This window comes from Macrotis lagotis, chromosome 4, assembly GCF_037893015.1.
Source record: "Macrotis lagotis isolate mMagLag1 chromosome 4, bilby.v1.9.chrom.fasta, whole genome shotgun sequence".
Taxonomy (NCBI): domain Eukaryota; kingdom Metazoa; phylum Chordata; class Mammalia; order Peramelemorphia; family Peramelidae; genus Macrotis; species Macrotis lagotis.
In genome coordinates, this window is record NC_133661.1 from 269,082,853 (window position 1) to 269,101,707 (window position 18,855).

The 18,855-nt window shown below is 34.6% G+C and overlaps 1 protein-coding gene and 1 pseudogene across 1 annotated transcript in view; one reads left to right on the forward strand and one right to left on the reverse strand.

The window, feature by feature from the left end:
• The window catches only part of MDGA2 (MAM domain containing glycosylphosphatidylinositol anchor 2), a 701,528-nt gene that overhangs the window by 252,281 nt on the left and 430,392 nt on the right, over window positions 1–18,855 (forward strand). The gene's annotated exons all lie outside the window — the stretch shown is intronic.
• LOC141522503 (RNA-binding motif protein, X chromosome-like) lies at window positions 1,409–2,866 on the reverse strand (annotated as a pseudogene).

Sequence of the window (18,855 nt, forward strand, 5' to 3'; positions counted from 1 at the left end):
CTGCGAGATCCTGTGCAATCCTGACTATTCAGCCATGGTAGTTAAATTGTTTGTTTCTGGCAGCTTTTAGTATTTTATTTTTGACTTGGGAGTTTTGGAATTTGACTATAATATTGTGGAAGTTTTTCTTTTGGGATCTCTTTTGGGAGATGACCATGAATTCCCTCAATTTCTATTTTACCCTTTGCTTCTAAGATCTCAGGGCAATGTTGCTGTATTATTTCTTGAAAAATGAAGTTAATGCTCTTTTCCTGGCTGTGATTTTCAGGTAGCCCAATAATTTTTAAATTATTTCTTCTGGATCTGTTTTCAAGATCATTTGTTTTTCCAATGAGATATTTCCCATTTTCTTCTAATTTTTGGCTTTTTTTGAAGTTTTATTTTTTCCTTCTTGGAAAGTCATCAGCTTCCTTTAGTTCCATTCTGCATTTTAAGGAATTATTTTCTTTGGAGAGCTTTTTTATCTCCTTTTCCAGCTGGCCAATTCTATTTTTTAAGACATTCTTCTCCTCATTTGCCTTTTGTTTTGCGATTTCCATTTGACCAAAACTGGTTTTTAACATATTATTTTCTTCAGTGTTTTTTTGCATTTCTTTCACCAAGCTAATGATTTGGTTTTCATGATTTATCTGAAACATTCTCATTTCCCCTCCAAATTTTTCCTTCCACCTCCCTTAATTGCTTTTCAAAGTCTTTTTTTAGCACCCCATACATAGTCTGAGACCATTTTCTATTTCTCTTAGAGGCTTTGGATATGAAGCTTGGAGTTTATCATCTTCTGAATCTTTCATGAGAGCAAAGTAATTTTCTATGGTCAGATTTTTCTTTTTCTTTTGTTTACTCATTTCCTCAGCCTAAGACTAATTTACCACACTTCCAAGGCTTTGGGGTTTTTTTTGGGACACCTTACTGGGACCTTTATTCCTCCAAGGTCTTATACTCTCTCACCTGTGCTTTGATATGTAGATGACCACAGGTACTCTCCTCTGCCCTGGAGCTGTGAGGAGGATCCCTGCTATCTTAGTATGGAAGCCCAAATCCCAACATGGATCTGAGTGTGGGAAAACATCAGAGTCTGCTCCAGGGAGAGCAGAGAGATCTGTGCAGTCACCACTCCCCTTACCGTCAATGGGCTGCAGGCTAGCTTCCCCAATTCCTACTGCAGGTTCTCACCACAGGGCTGTTCTGAGGTTGGTGCTCCCACACTTACTCCAGTGAAACAGAATTCTTTCACTGCCACTTCAAGCTATTCCTGTTGATCCCTGGGTTGTGTTGTGCTGTGGCCATGGCTTTTTTTCCAACCCCTGGTCCTGGTGAAACACACCTTTCCTGTGGAACTTCTAAATTGTCTTTTTTTTTTTTGAAATTAAACATTGCTTTAACTTGTTCCTTCACAAAAACATAAAAATCATGGAGGGAAACTTAACAGGCAATAAAAAAGAAAGGAAAAACAATTTTGTTTCCTTTTTAGTAGTCCTCTGGTAGTAAAGATAGGACAAGCTCCATTTGCTTTGTTTTTTGAAAGGGGGTTTTGGTCCAAGAAACTTAAAAGTTTTTCTTTTTAATATCTGCTTCTGCCTCCTCCTCTATCAGATCGACTTCCTCCATGGCCACCTCTTGGTGCTCTGTGGCTTGAGCTGCTGTATGAATCACGTGGAGGAGGGTATCCCCTATCCATAGAAGGGGGAAGCCCTCTATTTTGTCAGCCAACATGCTCTCCTCGACCACTTGAGTAGATATCACTTTGGCTGCTTGAATAACTTTCTCTGCTTCCATCATATCCATCTCTGCTGTAATCATCATAGAGACTGCTTCCACCATAAGATGGCGGGGGCCCTCAAGCAGGTGGAGCACTACATGAGTTACCATAACTCTCATATGAATCTCTGTAGGAACCTCCACTGGGGTGATCTGAATAGTCTCTATCATGACCACCATAGCCATCACGATCACCGTAACTTCTAGATTGATAGCCATCACGTGAACTGGAATGACCATAATCACGGTATGCATAATCTCTTGGAGGTGGAGCATAATCTCTGTTGTCCCAAGAATTTTGATAATCTCTGCTTGAATAGCTGTCCTTAGTATTATATCCATCACCTCTTGGTGACATATAAACATCTCTTCTAGATGGCATTGGGTCCTGTCTTGGTGGACCTCCATAGTTATCGCTCCCACGTGACACTGGAGCTCTTCCTCCCATTCCACTACTGCTGTGCACTGGCCCTGAAGGTGCAGATCTTTTAGGTGGAAGACCCCCACCACTATGTGGTGGTGGGCCTCTTTTTACTGGAAGAGGTCCCCTGGAAGACCCCATGTTGAAGTTAAGAGAATATCTGCTATTGTCCATGTGTCCTCCTCGTGATGGTGGTCCCCTTGTTCCTCCTCTACTTCCTCCTCTTCCTCCTCCTCTAAGGCCTCTTGGAGGGCCTCTGCTTCTTGGTGGAGGTGGTGGCCCACGCCTACCACCACTTTCGAATGTTGGCTTGGTGGCTTGTTCAACTTTAATTGATTTTCCATCTAGGAGCTTCCCATTCATGTCTCTGGCAGCATCCTTTGCATCTGCAGGACTTTCAAAAGTGATAAAAGCAAAACCCTTGGATTTGCTGGTTTCATGGTCTTTCATCAGTAGTACTTCCACTATTTGCCCATATTTCCCGAATACAGCTTCAAGGGCCTTCTCATTTGTCTCGGTATTGAGCCCTCCTACGAAGAGCTTCCCTGGGCGATCTGCTTCGACCATTCTGACTTTGTTATATTCTAACTGGGGGGGGGGGAATGCAGCGAAAGCCTTCCGCTGGGCATCTCCTATGCACCAATTAGGCAAGCGGGGGAAACGAAGCTGCCTTCTCCACCTTCTTCTACCTTCCTCTAAATTGTCTTGGACTGAGAAATTGTATCACTCAGTCTTTCTGTGGATTCTGCCCCTCTAAAGTTTGGCTAGAGTCATAATTTGATGGCTTTTGGGAAATCCTGTCTTCATACCACCATCTTGGCTCTGCCCAAGAGATAATTTCAAAAGAGAAAATCAAAACTATTGTTAGTAACATAAAATTCACTAAATCAATAAAATAAGAGAAATGAAAATTAAAACTCTCAGTTACCATCTCCAGCCTATCAGATTGGCTATTATGACAGGAAAGGAAAATGTCAAATAATGATGGGGACATGAAAAAATAGGTATCCCAGTTTACTGATGTGTGGAGTTCAAACATTTTGGAGAATAATTTAGAAATATGTTCAAAGGTCTATAAAATTTTGCAAACCTTTTGATATAGAAAAACTACCACTATGTCTATCTCAAAGTGATCAAAGAAAGAGAAAAAGGATCTATATGTATAAAAATGTTTTGAACATCGCTTTTTATGGTGACAAACAATTGGAAATTGAGAGGATTCCCTCAGTTAAGGAAATAACTTAATTATTGTTATTATTATGATATATTCTTATATTAGAATACTATGTGCTGTAAGAAATGATAAGGTGGGTGGTTTCAGTAACAGATATTAATTGATATAAAGTAAATGTTTAGAACCAGGAAAACACAGTAAGAATCTTATGCTGTAATTATAAACAGCCAGAAAAACAACTACTCTGAGCAATATAATGATGCACTTCAAGGCCAAAAGTCATGATGAAATACGCTTTTTTACTTCTAAGTAAAAGATCTATTCCATTTTGAGTGCAAAGCAAAATTTTTTCACTTTATTTTCTTGCTTTTATGTATGAGTAATATGGAAACATTTTATATGACTGCATATGCATGATTTTTTGTATTGTTTGTCTTCTCAATGTGTAGGGGAAGATAAGAATTTGTAAATGAAAATTTAAAAAAATCTTTATATTTGTTTCCATATAAATATCTATGTATTTATACATAAATAAAATTAAAAAAATAAAAAACAAAAATAATTTTTCCTTTCTATGATCAACATTGAAGTGACTTGATTAGATGGCTATTTTGACAAATTTGTGAAGACTTTGGATTTTTTATTGTTTTGTAAGTTTTGTTAATTTATTTAAGCATTCTATATAATTTTCACTTCACCTCCATGCTAAATTTTAATGATTGATAGATAGTTATTGCTACATTTTCCCATAAATAATACAAATATTGTATTTGTTTTCTAGTTATATACAATAGTGGTTTCTACCTATCATTTTTTTGGTAAGGTTTTGAATTTTACACTTTCTCCTCCACCCTTCCCTCCCCCCCCCTTCCCCCCCACAGAAAGCAATATGATAATCTTTTAAAATTGCTATTACTTTTAAAAAATTACCATCCTCCCTGAAATCCTATGATTTGGATTAAGGGTACAACATTATTTCAAAGAATTTAAATTAACTTTGTGATACTCCATTCATCTCATAGACTTTCTACTGAATGGAATCCTCACATCTCCTTCTTACCTTCTCTAGAGTCAATCAAGACTCAGTTTAAATTTCACATTTTTCAGATGATATTTCCTAATTCCCAAACAATAGTTTGAGATTACCTTCAATTTACTCTGTATATATCATGGATGCATGAAAATTATTTTCTTTTTGTCTTTTCTATTAGAATATGCGCTCTTTCAGGAAAGGGATCATTTTTGCCTTCTATTAGCACTTAGCATAGTGTCTAGCATATAGAAAATACATTATATGTGCATTGTGACTTGGAGCAATGAAGAGATATGTGTTGTAGCATGTAGAACTAGAAACCACTTAAGCAGTATAACCAAGAACATATATGACAGTAAAAGGAGCTGTATGTAATAGGAAGTAAAATAACTTATGGATCAACCAAGTGCTTCACTAGGAGCAATCAAATATAAAAAGTAGCCAGACACTTGTATTATGTCCTTTTTTGTGGAGTACCCAAAATAATTAAATCAGTTATCCACAATTTTAAAATAGAAATATCTTTTGGAGAAAAGCAATATTGCTAGTTACCATTTTTAAACAAAAATCTGCAGCCAGTTAAAATGGCTGAAGTTTTCCATATTATATTAAAACATTTCATATAACATTATAGATCATAGATTTAAATTTGAAAGGGAACTTCATGGTCTGCTAGTCCAACTCTTTCATTTTACAGATGAAGGCATTCAGGTTGGGGACTTCCAGCCAAGGTGGCTGCTTAAATGGGAGGTAGATTGCCCAGCTCCCAAATACCTACTCCAGCATAAATCTGAAAATTCTCACCAGACTGCAAAATGATCAAGAAATCCATTGAGAAATGAAAGTAAGTGATTTTTCTCCCCTCTATAAAAAGTGAGCCAGAAACACATAGATTTCAATAGAACAGTGAATCACTAGCAACATCCATGCAAGTAAAAGCCAATAGTTTTATGGTGACCTCCCCAAATGATTAAATATGGGCCACTGATGTGTGAAGTTTTGTTGCAGAGGTAAAAGACACAATATGGGGGATTAGTGCTGGAACCTCCGATGAGACCAAATAGAACAAAATGCAGTACCAAAATGGGTACAAAAATGAAGCAGTAGTTTAATTAAACATTAAACATTAGTTTAAATGGATGCTAGGTATTCAAACAGTATTTACAAATCATTAAATATTTTGAAAATCATTTTATTTTCTGAAACATCCTATGCTTTAATCTTCTTTGGATAAGGCAATGTATTTTCAATAACACTAAGTGATTTTTTTTCTAGAATTTTAATATTATTATTCCTTTGAGAATTAATAGGAAAGTGCAAATTTGCATATGCTTCTCACCTTTTTTATTTTATATATATATATATATATATATATATATATATATATATATGTATATATAATATATGTTAGGAGACAAGGTTGAAACTTATCAATATCTTCCTAAATGTGATTAACCAGATGGTTGTGAAGATATATTTCAACAATTTAAACAAATTGACAGTGTTTTGTTTGACTTTACAGGGTTAGATAGATTGAACAATGGATAGAGCCTGAAGAGTCATCTCCCTGAAGCATTACTTAATACTTATTCTTTTTGCCTCAGTTTCCATCTATTAAATGAGCTGGAGAAAGAAATGACTAACTACTCCAGTATTTTGCCAAGAAAGTCCAAATGGTGTCATGAAGAGTCAGACACTATTGAAAAAAAAACTATTGAATAGGAACAATTGTGAGATTTTACAGATTGATTTTTTTATATATTCTTTTCTTGATGTGATAGCTCAAAAAGTGGAATGAAGTGACAGATTTTCATCCTAGTTCCTTTCTTTGTTTCAAATCCAAACTCATATTGATAGGTGAGGGTATGATTCAGTCCAATACCCTACTGTTCCAGACTTGCTGAAAGTATACAACTAAATGAAGTTTCTTAATCATAGAAGGGATATTCAACAAGGATACCAAAGCAATTAGTATTGGGGAAACTATGGTCCCCCTCACTGAAGTCTGAGTAGGTCTTTATCTGCCCTTAAGTCCAGGAAGTCATGTAAATTAGTTAGAGGGTGTCAAGAATCTTCATCAAATAAAGTGAAGATTGAGTTTTACTTCATTTCAGCCTGTCACACTCTGGGGATTGCTTTCCTGTCTCCTAAGGAAAAATAACCCTAATAGTTTAAGGGAGAAGGGCTAGCATATAGTTCCTACCATATGTAAAAAATGTTCAGTTTCTAAATTCTCTAATTTAGAATTCTCTAATTTCCTCTGAATTCTCTAATCTTTACAATCCTTAGAAAAACTTTATTTCTAAAGTGGGTATTTAAGTACAAATTCAGTTTAATCATCTTTGTAGTATACCCAGTGTATTGAGTATAACATAGTGTCAAATATGGCATGCTAAGAGTGTAAACTAATGTGAACAAAACAATGATGTACTAAGGAATTTATTTACCTTTCAGACGTCTGTCATGATGTGTAGAGGCCTTATCAAGGACATTTTTAACCTTTATAAATAAATAAATCACTTTATCTGTTGTTTCATGATAGAGATCTATTTGTGTTAATAGACACAGTCATTGATGATATCCAGAAATACAAGAAAGACTCACACATGACCCTAATGTTTTAGGGTCAAAAGGAAACACATATCAAGACTACCATCTTACCCAACTATAAGATTCCTAGTAGGAGTTTATTCCTCTACTTTTGAATATCTATAATAATGATTATCATTTTTCAGTTGTGTCTGATACTTTGTTACCCCAATGGGGTTTTCTTGGTAAAGATACTAGAATGGTTTGCCATTTCCTTCTCTAGCTCATTTAATAGATGAGGAAACCAAGAAAGAGTTAAGTGATTTGCTCAGAGTACAAATCTAAGTGTCTAAGACCATATTTGAACAAGGGAAGATAAGTTTTATTGACTTAAATCCTTTCATTCCATCCACTGCAACATATAGGTCACTAGCTTTCACATTTATTACATTGCCTAATTTTTTGTTTTTCTTCGGTTTGATTTTTTTGTTGTTGTTTAAGTTTTTCCTAATGTTGATCACAACATGGTCTCTCTATTGATTGTTTTAGCTCTTTCCTATGGCATAATACAGACAATATCTGAAAATTTTACCTTATGTATCTTTTCTTATTTGTGTAATCTACATTATTTGATATCACATGGTTAACATGATGAAATGATCATAGATTATACATACACACATATATTATAGTCTAATCATCTCATATTTCAAATAAATAATGAGAAAGACAGAGAAGTTAAGTATCTGGTTCAGAACTTTACAACTAAGTAAGCATTTGCAGTAGCATTTTAATTCCAGTCTATTATTTTGATATTTACTTATTTTAAGGGAGAATATTATAAGAGCAAGAAATAAAAGTAGGATTTGAGCTACATAAGATTACCAAGTTGAATAGGGTAGCAGTGGTCCTAGATGGTCAGTGATTCAGGGACATATTTAGACATATCTGGTATTTGAACTACCCCACCCTAAGTCTCCAGTAATAAATTTCCACCTTTTAGAAAAATACGACAGCTGTATCTGGGTGAGTATTCTTTTCCTTTCCTATAATTAAGAGGAACATTAGTCTGTTATTATATTTATCTAAAACACATTAGATATTTTCAGCCTAAGGGTATAGTGCTATATTAGATTTTAGAGTTAAAACCACTTTCCTAGTACTTTTAGATATGAATTTGACTGCCTCAGATTGGTACAGTTTTGTCCAGTTTAACTCTTCTCTATTGAAATGCTCATTTCATAAAAGGCTTATGAGTAACAGGCAAACATTTATCAAAGGAAAAAAAGAAAATAGGTATGTGTTATGTAATCAAGATATATAGATTAAATTAAGCAATATGAATTAATATGTTTTAGCAGAGGGTGGAGCCAAGATGGTGGAGTGAAGGCAGGAACTCCCAGGAGCTTTCTCCCAGACCATTTCAAATACATTTAAATCATAACTCTAGCCAAATTATAGATTGGACCCACAGAAAGACTGAGTGAAACAATTTTCCAGTTCAAGAGAACTTGGAAGATCTATAAGAAGGGTTGCTTACATTTTGGACAGAAAAAGCCTGCAATACAGCCCAGGCCTTGCTGGAACAAACTGACTTTTCCATCCAGGAATAGCTACTGGGTCCCTCAGGGTTCCTGGGTTCATGGCAACAGTGGTGTTTTCAGACCTCTCAGCCCAGGGATTGCCAAGGATAGTTGGAAACTTAGTGGGAAAATTCTGCCACACCACAGTGAGTACAGAACCCAGTCCAGTGCAGGCCTCAGTGCAGACCCAGTCCAGAAACCAGGAGCAGGTCTGCAGACCTATGCAGCAGCTACTTCCAGAGTGCTCAACCTACAAATGGTAAGGGGGTCAGGGGAGATTGCAGAGGTCTCTTTGCCATCTCTGAGGCAGGACTCTGTTGCTTTGCCCATACTCAGATCAAGGTTGCAATCTGGGGCCACAGTCTCAGGAAAATGAGTTTTACTGCCACAGTAGAACAGGGACTCTCCCATGGCTCCAGGGCTGAAGGGTCATTCACAGACCAAAGCATGGGAATTACAATCAGAGCCTCCCATAAGACTTTTTTTCTTTTTTAGATTTTTTTTCCAAGGCAATGGGGTTAAGTGGCTTGCCTAAGGCCACACAGCTAGGTAATTATTAAGTGTCTGAGACTGGATTTGAACTCAGGTACTCCTGACTCCAAGACCAGTGCTCTAGCCAGTGTTCTATCCACTGCTCCACCTAGCCACCCCCTCCCATAAGAATTTAAAGGAATTGAAGTCTCTGGGGTTGTCCTTGAAAACAGCTGCTAAAACCCTAAAAAAGCTTGGAATAGTATATCCTCCACCCTGGAAGGGAAAAAATCGACCATAGACAAATGCTTTGGTCAAAATACACATTAAGAAGAAAATAAAGTCAAAGCTTCTCAATCCAAAGCCTTCAAGAAAACTATGAATTGGTCTCAAACTATGGAAGAGCTCAAAAAAGATTTTGAAAATCAAGTAAAGTAGGTAGAGGAAAAATTGGGAATAGAGATGAGAGCAATGTGAGAAAATTGTGAAAACCGAGTTAGCATCTTGGTGAAGGAAATACAAAAAATACTGAAGAAAATAACATCTTAAAAACCAGTTTGGATCAAATAGAAAAAGCAGTCCAGAAGGCCAATGAGAGAAGAATGCCTTTAAGGCATTTTTTTTTAAAAAAGCTGAATTGACCAGATGGAAAAAGAATACAAAATCTGTCTGAAGAAAATAATTCCTTCAAATGTAGAATGGAACTAAGGAAAGCTGATGACTATAGTGAGCAATCAAGAAACAATAAAACAAAACCAAAAAAATGAAAACTAGAAGAAAATGTGAAATATCTCATAGGAAACAACTGACCTGGAAAATGGATCCAGTAGAGATAATTCAAAAAGTATTGTGCTACCTAAATTGTGCTTCATAAATAGTATGAGGATCAGATGGATGATCAGGGGAGAGTTGTAGGGCCCTCTACTAGAGCTTGATACTAGGTCCAGGTGCCCTGATGTAGCACAGTCCTAGACTGAGACTATGGGCCAGGAGGAGCAAGCACTCACTGGTGAGTGTGAACACAGATGCAATAGGGGAAGGATCCTGCTGGCTATGGCATTCAAAGGAGAGCAGATAGCCAGGTTTTGGTTCCCTGGTAGAGAACTTAGCTACGATTTGAAGATGAGGAAAGGACTGCAAGGAGCAAAAACATTTGACTTAGTGTCAGATAGGAATACTTGACTTCAGATCTCTTTTTCACCCTCCCCTCTTTCTCTCTCCTCTCTTCTCCTCCACCCCCCTCCATAAAGCTCAGACAACAAAAGCAGAAAAAACCTGAATTCTGACATATCATTCCCCAAAATTCAGGACTAAAGTCTAACTTTAATATAAAGTTAACATATAGGAAATAAATCACTAAAGAAAGTGAGTAAGCAGAAAAGAACCATAAATAGCTTTTATGGAGAGGGAGATCTGGATTCTAACCCAGAAGAGGAAGAAGTTAAAAAAAAAACAATATCTTCTTCAAAAAGACAAACTGCAATGAAATTTGGGAGTCCTTATAAAGGACTTTAAAAATCAAATAAGAGGTTAGAAAAAATTAGGGAAAAAGTAGTGCAAGAAGAGTATGAAAAAAGTATAAAAAGCAAGTCAGTCAAATGGAAAAAGAGATTTAAAAAATTAACTAAAAAAATAAAAAATTAACTAAAGTAATTAGAAAATTAGAATTGGTTAAAGGAAGCTTATGATTTCAAAAGTTGCTAAAATAATAAAACAAAAATCAAAAGATAAAAAATCCATTGGCAAAACAACTGACTTAGAAAAAATGGATCAGAGACAATATAACAATTGTTGACCTATCTGAAAATTATGATTTAAAATAAAAGTATAGACAAATATAAGAGATCATTAAGGAAAATTACTCTAAAGTTTCACAAGAAGGTAAAATAGAAATTGAAAACATTTACCAATTACCATCAGAGATCCCAAAATGAAAGAGCACAGGAACATCAGAGCTCAGTTTTAAAGCATCAAAAAAAGAGAAAATATCACAAACAGCTATTTAAAAATTTTAATACTGTGAATTTACAGTAAGGATAACACAACCTTAAAAGCTTCCACATAAAAAAGATCAAAGGGCATGAAGCAATATATTCCCAAAGAGCAAAGGATTCAAGATTGCAACCAAGAATAACTTACCCTGCAAAATAGTGTGTTACCCTGAGTGGAGGATTTTCAGGCATTTGTGAAAAAAAGATCAGAAACTGAATGGAAAATTTGACTTACTAGACTTCCAAGAAACATAGGAATTAAACATTAAAAACTGATTGTAAGGGACATTAAAAAGGTCAAGATGCTTACTTCTTATATGGGAAAGCATAATCTGTAACTTGTTTCCCATCAAATTATAATATTTATTCCACCCCATCTTTTCAAGTACCCTCCATGGACACACAATCCTAATGAGTCAAAGCATCATGGAAAGTCAACTCATTTCATGAACCATTTGTCCCCCTTCTCCCCAAAACACACTTCTTCCAATTGTACCCAAATCATGAAGCAAAGCAAAATCTCTTCATGAACTTTTCCCTCTAAAAACACTCTCTACTTTATTTCTATTGTACTCCAATTATAGTCCTAAAACTCTCAACTAATAAATTGGGAACATTCTCTCCTGTCCCTAGATACCCTTGTTAACTAAAGGATGGAAAAGGCAAGATCACTTCCTGATATATTTATGTCCAACCCTTTGTACACTTCCACCCTCTATCCCAATTGTACAACAATCCTCCTTAACTAAAGTATCTAGTAAAGTAGGTTCACTTTATGATTTAATTATGTATAATTACGTAATTTATTAAATCACATTAAATAAGTATTCTCTCTCCCTGTCTTAATAGAAATACCACCCTGATAATCAACATTGCTTCAAGTCTCATTTATACCTATATCCTCTAAGTATAATCTCTTCAATTCAATCCTTTAATTATCCTAAGCAAAATACAATTCTCAAGAGTTACAAGTGTTATTTCCTTTGTAGGAATGTATATGGATCAATGTTCTTGAATAGTGTCCCCAACCTTTTCTGTTGACCTTTTTATATATACATCTCTTGATTCTTGTTTTTTAAGACTAAATTTTCTTTTCATTTCTGGCCATTTTCATCAGAAAATTTTGGAAGTCCTCTATTTCAATGAAAGACTGTTTTTCCCCGACAAGATAAACTGAATTTTGCAGGGCAGTTAGTGCTTGGTTGTAATCTAAGGTCCTTTGCCCTCCAGAATATCATATTCTAGGTTTTATGATCCTTTAATGTTGAATCTAATAAATCCTGTGTAATCTTGATTGTGATTCCTTTGTATTTAAATTGCTTCTTTTTGGCTGCTTGTAGTACCTCCTTATTTAGTTGAGAATTCTCTAATTTGGCCAAGATATTCCTTGGAATTTTTAATTCTGGGGGTTTCTTTCTGGTGTTGTTCTGTGAATTATTTCAAGGAATATTTTGTCTTTTGATCTATTATATTTGGGCAATTTTTCATGATAATTTCCTGAAAGATATTTTCCAGACTCTTTTCTTTTTTATCTAGGCTGTTAATTAGAATAATAATTCATAAATTATCTCTCCTGGATCTATTTTCCAGGTTGTTTGTTTTTGCTAAAAGGTATTTTACATTTTTTTCAACTTTTTGATTTTATTTGATGGAATCTTGGTTTCTCATTGGTTTCTATTTGTACAATTATTATTTTTGGGGTTTTATTTTCTTCAGTCAGTTTTTGTGTTTCCTTTTCCAGTTGGTTAATTTTTCTTTTAAATCAGTTGTTTTTCTTTATCAGTTGGTTCATTTTATTTTGTGATGAGTTATGCTCTTTTCCCAGTTGATAATTTTTAATTTTAAAGAAGCTGATTTTGTTTGTCAGTTTTTCTATAATTCTTCTTCATGACTCTCATTTTTTAATTCCATTTTTCTTCTTCCTCTCCTTGGTCTTTCAAATCTTTTTTAAACTCTTCCATTAGGTTTTGGATTTGAGTACAATTTATAAACTCCTTTTAAACTTCTCATGTAGGTAATTTGTCACTGCTTTCTTCTTCTGAGATGGCAATTTTATCAGCTTTATTTGAATAATAGCTGCTTATGCTTAGCACTCTTTTTGGTTTTTTTGCTCATTTCAGTAGTTGAATTCTGCTCCTGCTCTATGGGGAGTTTAGTCCTGAGATTTTTGTGCTGGGTCTGGGGTTTGATCCCTGGATTATCATTTGCCAAGGTCTTGCTTATACACAACCCAGGCATTGCCTATTCAGTGGTTTGTTCCCTAAGCTGTCCAACTATTGTCTCAATGTTTCCAAGGCTTGGAATTTTTCTGGAGTTGGGTCTCTCCCTGCTGGCTTGTTATCTAGTTGCTGCAAACTAGCTTACTATTTAGCTGCTGGGACTGTATTGCTATCTAGTTGAACAGGGGTCTGGGCTGTTCTGTGACTAGAAGCCTCCCACTGGCCTTCCCACTCTCCTGCCTGGCTGGGCTATACTTCTCTTTTACCCCAGAGAAAGACCTTTGCTGAAGGTCTAGTCCCTAGATGTCCAGAATTGGAAACTTATTTTTCTCTTCCTTTTTTTTTATTGGTAGGATCTGTAGCTTTAATATCTGTGTAGAGGCTTCTTTTAAAATTGTGTAGGGAAAATTTCTGGGAGCATACTAGTTTCACATTTCCATCCTGGCTCCACCCCGAAGTCCCTACCTGTAACTCTTAAGTATGTTATTATAAATGCAGCTAACTGATGCAATGGATGGAGCACCTGCCCTGGAATCAGGAGGACCTGAGTTCAAATTTGACCTCAGATACTTAGTTGTGTGACCTTGGGCTCTTAACCCCATTGTCTTGCAACTCTTCTCTCCCCCCAATGTTATCATAACTTTGGTAGTTTAAGAGTGCATCAATAGATAAAAGGTCTAGGGTAGAGTTAAGTATGATCCTAAAAAATTAAATTTAGGAGGGAGAGGTGGAATAAAAGAATTGTCTCTTAAAATTAGACAAAAGTGGGAGAAATGTTATATTGCAGGCAGCAAGGTATGTAGGACTGGTAGTACTAGAATCTTATTATAATCTGAATTGGATAAAAGAGAGAATAATCTATACTCTGAGAAATAGGAGAACAAAGCATAAGGAAAGAACTTTTAGAGAAGGATGTGCAGATCAAGAAATAGGTGGGTAAAGGATGAGGGTAAGGGAGGGACTCAGAAGAATGAGAAAATTGAGGAACAGGAAGCTAGAGGGAGAGAATAATGTAGGATTCTTAGAGTATAAATTAGGAAAATAGTAGCTAGAAGTAATTGATATTTTAGGGAGGGAAGAGAGAGAGAGAGAGAGAGAGAGAGAGAGAGAGAGAGAGAGAGAGAGAGAGAGAGAGAGAGAGAGAAGGATAAACAGTGACAGAAAATAGTATGGAGGGAAATATGCAAGTAGTAACTATAATTTTGAATGTGAATAAGATGAATTCTCCCATTAAGTAAAAAGATATTTGAATGGATTAGGAATCCAATGATTATATTGTTTACAAAAATATATTTAGGAGCGGCTAGGTGGCACAGTGGATAGAGCACCGGCCCTGAAGTCAGGAGTACCTGAGTTCAAATCTGGCCTCAGACACTTAATAATTACCCAGCTGTGTGGCTTTGGGCAAGCCACTTAACCCCATTTGCCTTGCAAAAAACCTAAGTACATATATATATATATATGTATATATACATATATATATATATATACATATATATATATGTATATATATGTATATATATGTATATGTATATATACATATATATTTAAAAATGAGAGCTACACATGTAGTTAAAAAAAGACTGAAGTAGAATTTTTTTGACTTCTGATGGTATAATACAACCAGCCACAAAAAATTGAGTAGTAATCATGATCTAAGACAAAATTAAATCTAGAATAGTTTTAATTAAAAAAGACTTGAAAGGGAACTACATTATGATAAAAGGTATCATAATTAGTTAAGTATTATCAATACTAAATCTATTATGCACAAGTTGCTATAGTATTCAATTTTTTGATTGCAGATGGAAATAGTTAGCAAAACTCTAATAATGGGAGCTTACAGTCTTCCCCTCTCAGAAAAAAGATAAATCTAACAAAAAATAAGAAATATGATGAATAGTGTGTTAGATAAACTAGATTTTAGAAATATCTGGAGAGAATTCAATGAGATTAGAAAATAATATATCTCTTTTCAGTGACATATGCTAGCTTTACAATATTGGCCCTATATTAAGGCATAAAAAACTTTATAGTTAAATAATGGACTCATTTCAAATCAAAATGGAATAAAATTACATTCAATAATGGTCAGTGGAACATAAACTAAAATGAATTTGAAACTAAATAACCAAATTCTAACGAATAAGTGTTCAAAGGACAAATCATAGAAACAATCATTTCATTAAAGAAAATGACAACAATGAAACAATGTATTAAAATTTATGTTATGTCCTTAGGGAAGTTCAAAGCAATACTTGGGGGAAATTCTATATCTCTAAATACCTTCATATAGAATTCTTTCTCCACAAGAGAAAAAAGGAGCAGATCAATGATTTGGACATATAACTAAAAAAACTAGAAAAAGAACAAATTAAAAATTCCCAATTAAACACCAAATTTAAAACCCTCAAAATGGAAGAACTTAATCAAATTGCAAGTAAGAAAATCATTGAAATAGTATAACAAGAAACAGATTTCTATAAAAAACATAGTAAAATAGACAGACCAATGGTTAAATTGCTTTGTAATAGGAAAGAAGAAAACCAAATGATCAGTATCAAAAATAAAAGGGGTGAATTCATCAGCAATGAAGAGGAAATTTTGGAGCTATTTTTCTCAATTATATGCTAATAAATCTGACAATCTAAGTGAAATGGATGACTATTTACAAAAATTTATCCAGGACTGCTACAATTGTGTCTCTGTACCAAAGGGATTTTAAAAAAGAGAGAAATAGCCTATCAAGACAAAAATATTTATAGCAGCTTTTTTTGTGTAGGTTAAGAATTGAAAATTGAGGGGGGGCCCATCAGTTTGGAGAGACTGAACAACTTGTGCTTTGTGATTGTAATGTAAAATTATTATACTCTAAGAAATGACTAGCAGTATGATTGCAATCTAAACCTTGAAAGATTTACATTAACTAATGCAATATGAAGTGAGTAGAACAAGGAGACTATTGTACTCAGTAATTGGAATATTATAGGATGAAAACTGTGAATGAATTAACTATTCTCTAATAGATAATGATCAGAGACATTATCAAAGGATTCATGTTGAAAAATGATACATGTGTCTGGAAAAAGAACTGATATCATCTGAACATAGACCAGAAAACACTATTTTTGTTTTTCCTTCCTTCCTTCTTTTCTTTTTTTTGAATTTTCTTGCACAAGATGATTAATATACAAATGTTTTACATGATTCACATTAATATCCTATATCAGCTTACTTACTGTTTTTAGAGGAGGGGATGATAGAATTCAGAAATCAAAACTTAAAACCCAATGTATGTTAAAAATTATTTTTAAATATACAAGTGGGAAAATGAAATACTATTTTAAAAAACTAATTGCAGACTAAATAACATATTAAAGAAGGAGTGGTTGAAGATGTCATTGTAGACAATAAATTATTTCAGTAAAGACAATGATAATAATGAAAAAGTCACATAAAAAGCAAAAACAGTAATCATATGAAAATTTATATCTCTACTAAAATTAATAAAATAGGGAAAGATTTGGGCATGCAATTAAAGAAACTAGAAAAGTAATAAAATAAAAATCCCCTATTAAGCATCTGTTTAGAATTTCTGAAAATTAAAGGTGAGATTAACAAAATTGAATGTAAGAAAATAATTGGATTAAATAAAATTAGAAGTTGGTAGAAAACCAAATTATTAGTATCAAAAATTAAAAGTGTGAATATAGCACTAATGAAGATGAAATAAAATTCAATATTTGGAGCTATTTTGTCCATTTGTATGCCAAAAAAACAAACTGTCAAACTGAAAGAAGATAGAATGGAATATTTAAATAAATCTATTTTAGGAAAAGAAATTGAACAGGTTCCAAATGAGCTACCTAAGTAAAATACATCAGGATCAGATGTATTTACAAGTAAATTTTTCCAAACTTTAAAAGGTCAACTGATCAACCTGGAACTTGGTCACCTTCCTGAGAGCCAGTGTGGTTTCAGAAAGGGAAGAAGAACAGTTGATATGGTGTTTGCTACCTGACAACTCCAGGAAAATTGCAAGGATCAGAACAGAGGTTGATATACAACATTTGTAGATCTGACCAAGGCCTTTGCTACAGTCAGTCGTGAGGGCTTGTGGCTTGTCAAAATTTGGTTGCCTGGAGAAATTCATCAGTATTGTACATCAGTTCCATGATGGCACACATGCTGGGTTCTGGATTGCCGATGCTCTAGAGATTTCCCAGTCACCAATGGAGTGAAACAAGGATGTGACCTTCCTCCCATGCTTTTTAATATAATGCTTTCAGCCATGTTATCAAATGACTTCACTGAGGATGAAAATGGTCTCAAAGTTAGCTACCACAATGATGGCAAATTCTTCAACTTATAAAGGCTACAACCCATGACCAAAGTGGAGGGAGAGTTGGTGCATGATCTTCTGTTTGCTGATGATGGTACCCTCAATACAGCCTTTGAAGCTGAGATGCAACAAAGTATGGATTGATTCTCTGCTGCTTGTGCTAATTTTGGTCTAACAATTAACATCAAGCACCATACCATCTGTATGTGGAACCATCGATTACAGTGAATGGAGAAATTTTGAGTACTGTGGACAAATTCATTTACCTTTGCAGTGTCCTTCCAAGGACATGACAATGATGTTGACACTTGCATTGCCAGAAATAGTTCAGTATTGAGAGACTCTGAAAAAATAAGTGTGGGAGAGGAGAGGTATTAGACTGACTACCAAACTGAATGTCTACAGAACTGTTGTGCTGACTTCATTGTTGTATGCCTGTGAAACCTGGACAGTCTACCAGTGCCATGTCAGGAAACTGAATTACTTCATTTAAATTGTCTTAGAAATATTCTGAAGATCACCTGGAAGGAGAAGATACCAGACATTGAGGTCCTTTCTTGGGCTACATTGCAATATTACTACAGAGAGTGTAACTATGATGGGATGAACATGTTTTAGAAAGCCAGACATACATTTACTAAAAAAAATTATTTTATGGAGCGCTTACACAGGGCAAGCGCTCACAATAGGATCAGAAGAAGCAATAGCGAGACACCCTGAGGGTCTCATTGAAGAACTTTAAAATTGTTTGTGCAGCTTGGAAGACACTGGCACTGAACCACCCAGCATAGCATGCCCTCATCAATGAGGGTGCTACACTCTATGAGGAAGGCAGAATTGAAACAGCTCAATGGAAATGTGACATATATAAGCTACTTGAAATGATAAGTATAAATGGATTTTTCCTTAAACTGATAATAAACATCTTCCTAAAACCATCAACAAGCACTATTTGTCATGGGGATAAGTTAGAAACCTTTCCAGTTAAATCAGAAGTGAAAAATGAATGCTCATTATCATCAATATTATTCAATGTTACATTAGATATATTAGCAGCAGCAATAAGAGAAACAAAAGAAATTGAAGGAATCAGAATGGGCAATGAAGTAATAAAACTATCCCTTTGTACAAACAAGATGATGATATAATCAGAAAATCCAAAAGGCTCAACTAAAAAATTTATGGTAACAATTTAGTAAAATAGTAGGATACAAAATAAACTCACATAAATGCAACACATTTGTATATCACCACTAAAATCCTTTAAGAAGACATGGTAAGAGATAACCCATTTAAAATAACTGTAGGCAATAATGAATAACTGAATGTATACT